This window comes from Rutidosis leptorrhynchoides, chromosome 1 (assembly GCF_046630445.1).
Source record: "Rutidosis leptorrhynchoides isolate AG116_Rl617_1_P2 chromosome 1, CSIRO_AGI_Rlap_v1, whole genome shotgun sequence".
Classification (NCBI taxonomy): Eukaryota; Viridiplantae; Streptophyta; class Magnoliopsida; order Asterales; family Asteraceae; genus Rutidosis; species Rutidosis leptorrhynchoides.
The window spans coordinates 141,364,280-141,376,781 of NC_092333.1; positions in this window are offsets into that span (position 1 = coordinate 141,364,280).

Here is a 12,502-nt window from a genome sequence, read left to right on the forward strand (position 1 = left end):
TAGATTTCTAGTCAATTTTAGCAATGACTTTTCAAGATTTTTCGTCACCCTACAACTAGTCTGGACTACAACTTCTGAAACAAATCAGCAAGTGTGTCATTAGGGAGACTTGACTCCCTTTAGGATGGAATAGATACATCCTATGTGGTTAAATAAAGTGGTTGGGTGCAACATTGTCCTTGTTAGGAGAAACAATGAGGATCGCCCTGTTAAAGTTTTCGATCTAGCGCATGTTCGGTTTCAACCACACGCTACTATCACCGTTCATACGGTTGACACTCGCCTTGGTGCAAGTGACCTACGTATGAATTTCAATGTTCATGTAGGATTTCACATTCAAAATAATGAACATGTTTTGAAAGGTCAAGACTTTCTCCACTAACATTACCTCATCGTGAAATGATGGGTAATGAAATGGTACAGATTAAGAGGTATACGTACCAAGTGAAATGGTCGAAATACTTTACTTCCTTAATGAGTGGATCTGAGTCACTCGGGAGTGCCAATCTATTTCAATTGACACTCGGTTTAAATCCCAAAAACCTTTGGGTGCCATAGCTTTTGACTATGGGTTGTATTATCTAAGCAAACACAAGCACGTAGTTATTGTTCCTAAAAAGGACAACACTGGTGAAGCTCAAGGCTCATCTTCCCACAGTATCACACCATTAGATGATGTAATAATAAAATGATATAGTTTCGGAAGTCTGCTATACCAAGTAACCAAAAGTTTGTGATCTGGCACGTGATTCGGTCACAATCACGCTATGCAATCACTGCTCTCTCACGGTTTACACCCGTTTTGGTACAGGTGACCTACTATTGAGTTTCCCGAACTCGTAGGATTTCATGTCAAATGGTAATGAACATGTGAAACAATTTTGGCTTCTTTGAAATCATAAAATATGCCATAAAATACCAAGCCAATTTTCATAGTAAAGGTTTTGGCCGAATTTTTAATTGTTTTTCTACTTTTTATTATTTTTAAATTAACTTATCTATATTTTTTTTATTTTTCCCCTAATTTTTTTTCATTTTTTTACGTCCAAAACCCGTGAAACGTCAAGTCTTTACTAAAATCAAAACTAATATGATGATGATTCCATTAACAACCAACCCGAGAGATTTTACATCCCCCACCCCACACTTGAGATCAAGTAATGTCCCCATCACTTGAGATCAAAATTAGATAAAAATCGAAAGGGTTATGTGAGAAAGAAAATATAAAAACTTATCGAGCTTAACCATTGATCGCGGAATGCCAGTGACAGATGGCGCTGAACTGACTGCCAGCATAAGAACATCGTCCATTCCCGATCCTCACACCAATATCATCAATCATGCAGTTTTGCTGAACTTAATGCCAGACTTGAAAAATCGTTTCACCAACAAACCTAAGAAAAGAAAACATACGAACTACATGACAGGACAAGGTGGCACCACCCGATGCCGAAATGCCTTGTCCCTCAAATAAGTTTCAAAGTACATAAATAGAGAATATAATTATTCAAGTACAAACCAACGAAAAGGAAATAGTTTCAAACAAATTACAACATAATCAACGGGCTCGCAGGCCCTCCTCACTAAAAACCATCATACGGCCAATTGCCGTACGGATACTGGTGCTGAAACCTCTGACGCGCATCCTCCAACCTTTCTTGCTCACTATAAATCGGGGCCTGCACTCGTGGCTGAACTGGACTGCGATAATACACGGGTGTCTGAGAAGTAGTACCATAATAATGATCCGGGTTGAAGTAGAAGAGAAGAGCATTGTGCCTTTGCCAATCGTTCCCATAAGTAATCCATTGCTGGTCATGTAAGGACTCGGCCGACCTCTCATCGACCTTCTGCTGACTTTCCCACATACGGTCATTATGCGACCGTTGTTCTCCCCGAAACTCATTAAATCTATCTGACACACCATTTTTCACATTATCAACCCGCGAGACCAAGTTATCCCAAATTTCTTGGGAAATACCCCAAGGCTGACCCCCTGCAGGAACATTCTGGGCAACCGGCTCCGCCTCATCACCTCCTTGATCATGATCACCACCCTCTTGCGCTTGTTGCCGAATATACGCCACTAAGCCAACTCGATTTGCATCCCACATTACAAAATTTGCACTAATATAAAACCTTACATTAAAAGGTTTCATAACATGTAATGGATCGGTCAATTTCGTAAACATGCTGAAATTAATGTTGAAAAACCTCGCAATTTTTGTAACAAAGTGCCCACCAAGAAGTGGCCTTGTCGCCCTTGTTTCCCTCGCATGATGAGATAAATAAGTAGCAATTAACATACACAAATTAACATGCGCATCGGCCCGAACTCGATGCATAATCCACAACTCGATTGAATTGACTTTATCGTTCCCATTTCTTCGACCACAAAAAGTACACGAAAGTAACTTATGAAGTAACCGTAGCTGTCTGCTCCAAATATCAGACCCCTTCGACTCATTGGAAACAAAAGGAGTCAAACCCGAAATTTCATACCAAAAGTCTCGCTCGTTATAATCCTCCGGGTGTCCTATAAACTCAGTTTCTTTTTTCAAGTACCTTGTTAAAGACTTCTCATCCAATTCCTCATACAAATTTAGTGCTCGAGCCAAATCCATCCTACTCATGGCTCGATTCTCTCCACCTAGCTGAAATGTCATAAACCCTTGATCCGTAGGATCCCTTCTTGAACGCACACTTAAAGAGGAGAAAACCTCAACCACCAACTCACGATAAAAATAATCTCTCAAAGACATAGCACGTTCCCAAGTGCCCAGATAAACTCTGTTTCTCGACATTGCTAACAAATTAGTAATTTCATCCCTGATCTCACTAGTAGCTCTATTCAACTCATCCCAACTGAAATACCAAGTCGCTTGTATACTTCGAACTGAAATAAATTCAAAGTATTGTGAGTAGTTTTCTGCAACTCTTTGCAACCAAATCTCTGGGTTCGTTCTTCTCTCTTCATCCCTTCGTGATTGAGATGTTGAGGATGAAGGGACATCTACTCTGCTTCTCTGCACACATGAAACAAGAACCAAACCAAACACAAAACCTTGAAAAGTTAGCGTTAGGACAATTATAATAATCAAACCAACATGTTCCACATACTTGCATCAACTACCATTAATACTAGTTTCAATTTCAATTAGGCATTTAAACAAAAGCAAGTATTTAAAACATGTATTTTGTTCCATGGTACCAATATCAAACTAATTCTCAAAACACTATATCATGTAAGTGCCCCATTAAACAATCCTCACTTAACCCAAATTCACAACTCGTCTAATTGATTAACCAACCTACGATAAATCATTCCTATAATCACAAGTTAACTTCTAAACTTGCAAGAAGATTAAACAATTCCAACAACCAAATAAACATCTCACAAATCACAAAAATCATCATGCTTTACCAATTACCAAATTCACATATGACCCGCCCAAATCACCCCACACTATCTTTAAACATGTATCTAGTAGCAAACACCTCTCTCACAAACAAAATCCCCAAACATTCAACATCAAATTCAGATTTATCGCTACCCTAATATCAAGAATCAATATTATGCATAAACTACACAAGACTTCATGAAGAAAACACAATAATATCATATTCATCAACAATTCATCACAAAATAAGGCATAAAAGTCTCAATTAAACAAACCCCACAAAATTTCAAACATGAACCCTAAAATTAATAAAATTAATCAAGAAACATGAGAGAAAAAGCAAGAGAATAGCAAAATCGGACCTTAACCGGCATGATTGAACAAGAAATTGAAGAAAGGTAAGAATTAGTGATAATTGAACTTAGGGTTTGAAAGCTCTAAGTGTGTTAGAGAGGTGAGTTTAAGAGTAGTGGGTGAAAATAGATCCAAAACCCATAAAAAGGTGAGATTCTCGTCGGGTTACGTAGTGGGTAGGGTTGACCCATTGGATTTAAAACATTGACCGTCGGATTAGGATCTGAGCAGCAAAAATGTCGCGCCGCGGCATTAGTGGCCGCGCCGCGGTAATACGCTATACCTGATACTAATTCTTCCTTATTAACTGAACTCAAAATCCTATGAAACCTCGCGCCGCGACCTCATTCCTCGTGACGCGACAATGGGCGTAGTTTTGACCCAATCCAAATGGCTTCCTGACTTTGAAAGCTTTGAAATGTCGCGCCGCGGCCAAATGTGTCGCGCCGCGGCAATGTGCGTGACCTGATACTTCGACGTAAGAATTATTCAGCAACCTTAAATCACTTTAAGAACCAAAACAACCAATAAAAATCACAAGAAATCCATCATAATTAATCATTTATCAAGTAAGACGCAGCAAACCCGTGATCACACCTATTAATACAAACTGTACAACAATGTGAACCATATTTAACGAGTCGTTCACACAACTCTTCCCCAACTTCAAGTGGCGTTGGGATCGGGTTCAACGTGAACCCCGTCATCAATCTCCAACGGACCATCGAAATATTTCTTCACTCGATGTCCGTTAACCTTAAAGGTAGTACCACTCGTATTTTTCAACTCAATCGCACCGTATGGGTACACCTTAACAACCTCAAATGGTCCCGTCCACCGGGACTTAAGTTTTCCCGGTAAAAGCTTCAATCTAGAGTTAAACAAGAGCACTCGATCTCCATCATTAAACTCCTTCGGACCCTTTAACCTTCTATCATGCCATTGCTTGGTTTTCTCTTTATAAATTAACGAATTTTCATATGTGTCAAGGCATAATTCACCAAGCTCATTCAATTGCCCCACCCTTAGGCATCCAGCTTCCTTCAAATCCAAATTGCACTTTTTAAGTGCCCACATCGCCTTATGCTCAATCTCCAACGGGAGATGGCACGCTTTCCCATAAACCAACCGATAAGGAGTGGTACCAATTGGCGTTTTGTAGGCGGTTCGAAACGCCCATAAAGCTTCATCGAGGTTATTCGCCCACTCCTTCGAATTCGACCCCGCAGTTATCTCAAGAATCCCTTTAAGAGCTCAATTGGTATTCTCAACTTGTCTGCTCGTTTGGGGATGGTATGAAGTAGAAACTTTATGGAGAACTCCATATCGCTTCAATACCTTCTCCATGGCTCGTCCACCTTGTCCATCGCCATGAGATATTCATCGGGAAAATCATCATGGATACTCGAATCGTGAAGGACTTCGAGATTTGGATTCTCAAGTCTAGACAAATGGTCAGCCGCTAGATTTTCAGCACCCTTCTTATCTCGAATCTCGATATCGAATTATTGCAAAAGCAAGATCCATCTAAGCAGTCGAGGTTTTGCATCCGGTTTCGAAAATAGGTACTTAAGAGCAGAATGGTCCGTAAAAACTATAGTCTTAGACAAGACTAAGTAGGACCGGAACTTATCAAACGCAAAGACCACCGCAAGGAGCTCCTTTTCAGTGGTAGTATAATTCAATTGCGCCCCTTGCAAGGTCTTGCTTGCATAATAAATGGGTCGGAAATGTTTCTCGACCCTTTAACCCAGAATAGAGCCAACAGCAAAATCATAAGCATCGCACATAAGCTCGAACGGAAGGGACCAATTCGGAGCAATTATGATGGGTGCATTGATCAGTTTCTCCTTAAGAAGATTAAATGCCTTTAGACACTCTTCGGAGAAATTCCATGGTGTGTCCTTTTCGAGGAGTTTGTTCATCGGGTTAGCAATTTTAGAAAAATCCTTAATAAACCACCGGTAAAAACTGGCGTGCCCGAGAAAACTCCGAACACCCTTAACATCGGTAGGAGGTGGAAGGTTCTTAATAGCTATTACCTTCGCGGGATCCACCTCAATACCGTTCTTAGAAATCTTGTGCCCGAGAACTATGCCCCCTTGAACCATGAAATGACACTTTTCCCAATTGAGCACAATATTAGACTTCTCACACCCTTTCAACATCCGCTCTAAATTAAGAAGGCATGAATCAAAAGTGTCACCGAAGACCGAAAAGTCATCCATGAACACCTCCATGCAATCTTCTATCATATCATGGAATATGGCCATCATGCACATTTGAAAAGTGGCCGGAGCATTGCAAAGGCCAAAGGGTATGCGTCAGTATGAGAATGTGCCATACGGGCACGTGAAAGTAGCTTTCTCCTAGTCCTCGGGCGAGATAGGAATTTGGAAATGGCCCGAAAATCCATCAAGAAAACAATAAAAGCTGTTTCCTGCTAACCTCTCTAGCATTTGATCCATGAAAGGTAACGAGAAGTGGTCTTTGCGTGTGGCGTCATTCAACTTCTGATAGTCAATACAAACACGCCACCCCGTGATAGTTCGAGTGGAAATTAACTCATTTTTATCATTAGTGGTAACAGTCATACTACCTTTCTTAGGTACACAGTGTACCGGGCTAATCCACGAACTGTCAAAAATTGGGTAAATCAGACCTGCATCGAGGAGCTTAATGATCCCTTTCTTCACGACATCTTGCATGTGCGGGTTCAACCTCCTTTGTCGTTGCACCACAGGTTTGGAGTTATCCTCCATTAGGATTTTGTAGGTGCAATAGGAGGGACTGATACCCTTAATGTCGTGAAATTTCCATGCAATGGCCGGTTTATGGGCCCGTAGCATGGTTACAAGCTCAATTTTCTGACCTGTAGTAAGAGAAGAAGAAATAATTACCGGGAGCTTAGATTCCTCCTGCAAATAAGTGTATTCCAAATGTTTTGGAAGTAGCTTCAATTCTAACTCAGGAGGTTCCTCAATTGAAGACTTGCTCCAGTAATCCACATCACGTTCTAGTTCTTTGAACTCCTCCTCAGTCAGCTCATAGCCGTTTTCCATCAAGGTGGTAAAAATATCCACCTCCCCAACCTGTAACTCTTCATCAATTTTAACCAATGAACATTCTCCTGAACCCTGTAACTCTGGAAATTCCTGCAAAAACTCAGACTTGACATTCACAGTGTTAAGAAAATAACATGTATCATCAGTGTAGGTAGGGTATTTTAAAGCATGGTCGATTGAGAAAGTTGCATGCAAATCATCTATCCTAAGGGTCAACTGTTGGTCATAGACATCAATGATACACCTAGCAGTATTTAAAAATGGCCGACCCAAAATAAGTGGAATCCTCTCATCCACTTCTATATCCAACACCACGAAATCGGCCGGGAAAACCAACGACCCGGTCTTAACTAGCATATTCTCGATAATTCCACGAAGGAATTTAATAGAGCGGTCCGCTAGCTGAATAGCCATACGCATGGGTTTCAACTCCCCGGGGTCTAGCTTTAAATAAATAGAATAGGGCATTAAATTTATGCTAGCCCCCAAATCTGCCAACGCCCTCATACAATCCAAATTACCCAGTAAACAAGGGATGGTGAAACTCTCAGGATCCTCAAGCTTCTCGGGAAGCTTGTTTGCAACTACCGCTGAGCATGCGGCATTCAACCTGACTGAAGACACATTCTCCAGCTTCTTCCTGTTAGTTAGCAAGTCCTTAAGAAACCTTGCATACTTGGGCATACCTGCAATCACATCAATAAAAGGCAAATTTATGTTAACTTTTTTAATCAAGTCCATGAACTTGGACTTTTCTGCCTCAAGCTTCTCCAATCTCTGCTTCCTCGAGAATGAAAGCGGTGGTTGATACTCTTTAACTACCAGTTTAGCAGCAACAGTTTCCGGTACCCTCACAACTTTCTCAATCACCTGTTCCGGCTCCTTTTCCCCCTCCGATTCACTAGCAACTACCAGCTCACTATCCTGAACCAATGGTACTCGCAAATCATACTCATCTGGCTTCCACGGTGAATCATATACTAAATCACTTCGGGTGCTGATAGCATTAACGTGCCCATTCTTCGGGTTATTATCTGTCTTACTCGGTAACTCCCCCGATTTCCTCTCATTATTCTGATTAGCAAGTTGACCAATTTGTTTCTCCAAATTCTGAATAGCCGCTTGTTGATTTCGAAACATTTGATCGTTCTTCTCATTGTTTTGAGTAAAAGTGGTAACAAGCTGAGTTTGAGACATCACAAGCTTCTCGATCATAGCTTCAAGGTTGGACTTTTTCTCTTCGGTTTGGGGTTTCTGAAAATACCCGGGAACTTGCTGTTGATATCCTCCACTAGAACCTGGCTGGAACCTCGAACCTTGATTACCTTGAGGATTATAAGGATTGTTGAAATTCCTATTAAACTGCGCACGTCCCTGAAACTGATTGTTGTTCTGTTGACTAATATAAGCGATCTCTTCTTTCTGGTTCATAGTCAAACCCGCATCACAATCTTTTCCTAAGTGTAATCCCCCGCAATTCTCACAACCAACCTTAATACCATGCATGTCCTTCTCCAACTTCTCCAAGTGTCTACCAAATTTTTCTAACTTAGTATTAAAAGACCCATAATCATCAAACGCACCTGTGGTTTCGGTTCTCTTAACTGACGCCGAACGAGTTGACTCATGATCTTGATGCCACTCATGAGTGTAAGCAGCTTGCCTTTCAATAATCTCTAGTGCCTGTTCTTCGGTTTTATCCATTAAAGTTCCACCTGCTGCTTGATCAATACTCTGACGAGTTGGGATGTCACACCCCTTATAGAAAATCTGGACCTTTTGTAAATCATTCAACCCGTGTTGTGGACACGAGCATAACATATTAGAATAACGGTCCCAAGCATCAAATAGTGTCTCACTGCTCTTTTGTCTGAATTGAGAAATATCTGCTTGATGTCTAGCAGCTCGAGAGGCAGGGAAAAACTTTGATAAGAACTTATCTACCAACGTATCCCAAGAGGTAATTGCTCCTTCTGGTTGCTTATCTAACAATCTCTTAGCTTCTCCCTTAAGAGTCCAGGGAAAAAGCCTCGTCTTGATCGAAGTATCGGCAACCTCATGCAGCTTAAATAAGTTGCAAACATCATTGAAAATACGAAGATGCTCGTTATCATCCTCACTATCCTTGCCATGAAATTGGCAGTCAGAAGAAATCAAACTCAGGATCGGCCCTGTAATTTGAAAAGGCTGAGTGATGTTTGGTTGAGTAATCGAATTGCCTTGGCCCCCTCGTGTGGCCTTCAACTTTTTTGCCATAGTCTGAGGATGATTCGGTTGATCAGCTTGGTCAGCCATATCTTCAGTCTCGAAAAGATCAAATGAAACGTAAGATTCTTCTTCTTCTCTGATTTCAGGTGGTGTATCGGGCACCACAGTCTCAGAACTACTACCCAAATTAATTATATTAGCACTCGAAGAAAAAGATGAATCCACTGTAGACTGTTTCTCTTGACTTAACGACCTGAATAACTCTCTTTCGGGTTCTGCAAATGGTTAAAGAATCGGAGAATTAGAAGAACGCGTATGTGGCATGCACTACCTGTTATCTGCGAAATCACAACTAACAACTGATTAAACGCACCGATTCAACTGAGAATATACGAAAAGAAATAATAAACTATAACTAAAACTAAACTAAGAACAATTAGATAACAATCTTAATTTCGACACAACTGTCCCCGGCAGCGGCGCCAAAAACTTGATGTGTGAAATCTAGTATATAATTTATCTTGGAAAATGCCGGTAAAAGACAATATTTTTGTGTTTTTAAGTTTATAGAAATAAATGCAGACTCAACGAAAAGTAAAGATATTTGAATTAAATAGATAAAAGAATGTTCGCCTAGATCTCCTATTCGCAGTGTCGGATGATTTGTTATTAAGCTCTAGTTCAATTTATCAATACATGCAACTACAAAGTCGGTTTACCCGGAGTTCTCTTTTAGCAAACACGTCAAACTTGGATTTATTGGCTTAGGGTTCCCTTTCACCAAAGACCTCTTTCGTTTGTGACTTAGTAATTAACTAATTACAAGATTAAGATTCAATTGGCTATGCGTTCACTCCACACAATTCTCCCCTATTTTGTTTAATCTATGTTACCCGGTTTACCCCCTTGGTCCAGTAAGCACCCAATTGGTTAAGACAAATCAATTGAAAACTAGTGAACTAAATTGAAACAGGATTCCCTTTGTTCAAACAAGATCACTAATCAACCTAGTAATAATAATCAACACCCACAAGAATGGTTCTTAATCAAAACTCAAAATTATCATGTATTAATCAATAAAACATTAAAGTATCATCCAAACACATACGAATATTCAATCTAGACAAACATTAAAAATCTTAGCCAATAATCATGGCTAAAACCAAAATCACCAATAAACAATTAAGAGTATTCATTATGAAGATAAGAATTAAACCTAATGAAAATTGTGTTCTTGAATGATGAACGGATTGAGACGCGTTTCCGGAATGATTGATGTGTTAGAATGATCTTGGGGTTCCCCAAAAATCACCCTTTTTCGTCAATACACTGCTGGAATTCGTCTGGATGCCATAGTGATAAGTTAGGGTATTTTTTGAGCCTTAAATACCTGCCAAATATATCTGAACCGACAGACCTCCGCACCACGAACCAATTTGTCGCATCGCGACAATTAACTTGAACTGGAACCTTCGTAAATCTTCTCCTGAAATTGAAACTAGGCCAACGTCGCGTCGCGGACCCATTTGTCGCGCCGCGGCCTGTAAGTGATTCTGGACCCTTCTTTAAACCCCCAAAAACTTGATGTGTGAAATCTAGTATATAATTTATCTTGGAAAATGTCGGTTAAAGAGATTACTACACACTAACGGGCAGTGTACCCGATCGTGCAATAGTATAAAGTTGGTAATTCCAAAATCGTTTCAAGGACAGTTTTAAACGTGAGAATTAAGATTGCAACTAATAAAATAAACTAAGTTAATCTATGAAAATTGAAAGTACGAGATAATTGTTTGGGTGGCTATTTAACGATTAGCCAAATCAAAGATTGATTAAAAGTAAAAGACAATATTTTTGTGTTTTTAAGTTTATAGAAATAAATGCAGACTCAACGAAAAGTAAAGATATTTGAATTCAATAGATAAAAGAATGTTAAGCTAGATCTCCTATTCGCAGTGTCGGGTGATTTGTTATTAAGCTCTAGTTCAATTTATCAATATATGCAACTACAATTGAAAAATAAAATAAATAAAAAAAAGTAGAAAAACAATTGAAAATTTGGCCAAAACCTTTACTATGAAAATTGGCTTGGTATTTTATGGCATATTTTATGATTTCAAAGAAGCCAAAATTGTTTCACATGTTCATTACCATTTGACATGAAATCCTACGAGTTCGGGGAACTCAATAGTAGGTCACCTGTACCAAAACGGGTGTAAACCGTGAGAGAGCGGTGATTGCATAGCGTGATTGTGACCTAATCACGTGCCAGATCATAAACTTTTGGTTACTTGGTATAGCAGACTTCCGAAACTATATCATTTTATTATTACATCATCTAATGGTGTGATACTGTGGGAAGAGGAGCCTTGAGCTTCACCAGTGTTGTCCTTTTTAGGAACAATAACTACGTGCTTGTGTTTGCTTAGACAACACAACCCATAGCCAAAAGCTATGACACCCAAAGGTTTTTAGGATTTAAACCGAGTGTCAATTGAAATAGATTGGCACTCTCGAGTGACTCAAATCCACTCATTAAGGAAGTAAAGTCTTCCGACCGTTTCACTTGGTACGTATACCTCTTAAGCTGTACCATTTCATTACCCATCATTTCACGATGAGGTACTGTTAGTGGAGAAAGTCTTGAACTTTCAAAACATGTTCATTATTTTGAATGTGAAATTCTACATGAACATTGAAATTCATACGTAGGTCACTTGAACCAAGGCGAGTGTCAACTGTATGAACGGTGATAGTAGCGTGTGGTCGAAACCGGACATGCGCTAGATCGAAAACTTTAACAGGGCGATCCTCATTGTTTCTCCTAACAAGGACAATGTTGCACCCGACCACTTTATTTAACCACATAAGATGTATCTATTCCATCCTAAAGGGAGCCAAGTCTCCCGAACGACACACTTGATGATTTGTTTCAGAAGTTGTAGTCCAGACTAGTTGTAGGGTGACGAAAAATCTTGAAAAGTCATTGCTAAAATCGACTGGAAATCTACCAGGCCTCAATGTCAAACAGGGAAACTGGTAGTCAAAGCTTATCTCAATGAGGGAGATTTGCTAGCCAAATAGGAAGCGCACCATGATACATAAAATGTCAGTGATTGATCAGATTCCCAGTGGATAACCTCCGGAAAGGTAAGATATCAGCTTTTAAGCCTGATGAACCCCAATCTCTATGATTGACTTAATGGATTAGATGATTACCTCATGATTATCGATGATATCTGGACGAACCTCAATCTCTATGATTGACTTAATGGATTAGATGATTACATCATGATTATCGATGATATCTGGACGTAATGTGTATCCTCCTAAGCACATTATTTTCTTACCGACATCTCACGATGTTAGGTACTGTGGGAGGCATTGGCTTGACCAATTGCGGGGTTGCCCGTGCGTTCTTTTTGGCACACATGGTCGATAGCTATATTTTTGGTGCTCGGTTCCCACTTGATT